Source organism: Etheostoma spectabile, chromosome 3 (assembly GCF_008692095.1).
Source record: "Etheostoma spectabile isolate EspeVRDwgs_2016 chromosome 3, UIUC_Espe_1.0, whole genome shotgun sequence".
NCBI classification, from domain to species: Eukaryota; Metazoa; Chordata; class Actinopteri; order Perciformes; family Percidae; genus Etheostoma; species Etheostoma spectabile.
This window is the reverse complement of record NC_045735.1, coordinates 30,171,915-30,173,408: the sequence shown is the minus strand read 5'-3', so window position 1 is coordinate 30,173,408 and position 1,494 is coordinate 30,171,915. Positions and strand designations below refer to the sequence as shown.

General features: G+C 36.4%; 1 pseudogene; it reads left to right on the top strand.

Moving 5' to 3' along the window:
• The window catches only part of LOC116683016 (extracellular calcium-sensing receptor-like), a 5,739-nt pseudogene that overhangs the window by 1,830 nt on the left and 2,415 nt on the right, over positions 1–1,494 (top strand).

The following is a 1,494-nucleotide window of genomic DNA, read 5'->3' as shown; positions in this document are numbered from 1 at the left end:
GTGACATCAGATCATTCAATTTATTCTAAACATGTTAGGCCAATCATGTCAGTATTTATTTACATTAATTTGTTGCCTTTTTAAATGTGACTAATTGTCTGATGACTGATTTATGTTGACATAAGCTAGTTTACATAAAGATTAAAAAAAAAATCTAAAACATGTCCAGATACAAACAGATACAAAAACAAAAAGGCACATCTTCAAATCAATCCTGTTAAATGTATTGTAAAATAATGTTTAACTAATAATTTAGAACAAAGTAGATTTGTTCTAAATTATGCAAGGCACATTTAGCAGGTTAAAATAACAAAAGTATGTCAAAGACAACTAGAAGGGTGCTTGGAGAATGCAGAACACCATTTCTCACGATGTTAACAAAAGTGAAAACTAATTAGCATTACGTGATTTGGATCCGATCAACATTTGATAGGGTTTTTCCCTAGCCCATGGGACAACCTTCTACCAAGTTTCATGAAAAGAAGGCCTGTTGTTTTCCGTACTCCTGTTGACAAACAGCTCCAGTATGTTTTCACTGCGGGATAAGCAAGATGGCGCCTGTGTTTGGTTTGTCCACTGCTGTACCGCATCTGTGCCAGCGTTCCTTGTTTGTACTTGTCCAATCTGTTTTCATATCAGAGATCAAGTGGCCTCGTCAGCTGTTAACGTTTAGTAGCGTCACCATCAGCTGTTGAGGATGCCGGTCTCCCATCATCAATGCAGTTTGCCCTGCTCAATGCTTCTTCCATTTCTAAAAAAAACTTTCATTCTAAACAAACTTTTTATCAGTGAGAATATGGATTTTATGTTCTTTATGGAAACTTGGCAAAGGGATTTTATTGTGAATTACTTTGTGAAAGGTGCTATACAAATACATTTTACTTACTTAGTTACTTATAGGCAAACCAAACCAAAAACATAATCCTTCTGAGGTAGACTAATAATAAACACATAACTAATAACGATAATGTAATGTCACATATAATTGTCAAGGCGTTTGTCATATTTTTTAGGTGCTGCCACAGATGAGAGATTATGTGATGGAACTGATGACATAAAGACGCTCCAGAGCCCGTACACCGACACATCTCAGCTCCGGATCACTAACATGGTATACAAGGCTGTTTATGCAATAGCTCATGCCATTCATAAAGCAGTGTGTCAGGAAACAAATTCTACAACTCAGTGTGACACATTCACCAGGATAGAGTCCAAAGAGGTCAGTTGAACATAAGTGAAAACATCAGTTCCTTTTTTTTGCCAAAATGCACCTTTTCTGAAATAAAATATTTGTTTTTTTCTTGCTCTCTATCACTGTTTTCCTTTATCTCGTCTTGACAGGTTCTTACTCAGCTTAAGAAAGTAAACTTTTCTCAAAATGGTTATGATGTGTCATTTGATGCCAACGGGGATCCTGTGGCCAGATACGAACTGGTTAATTGGCAAAAAAGTCAGAGTGGCACTATTGAGTTGGTGACAGTAGGGCAATACGAT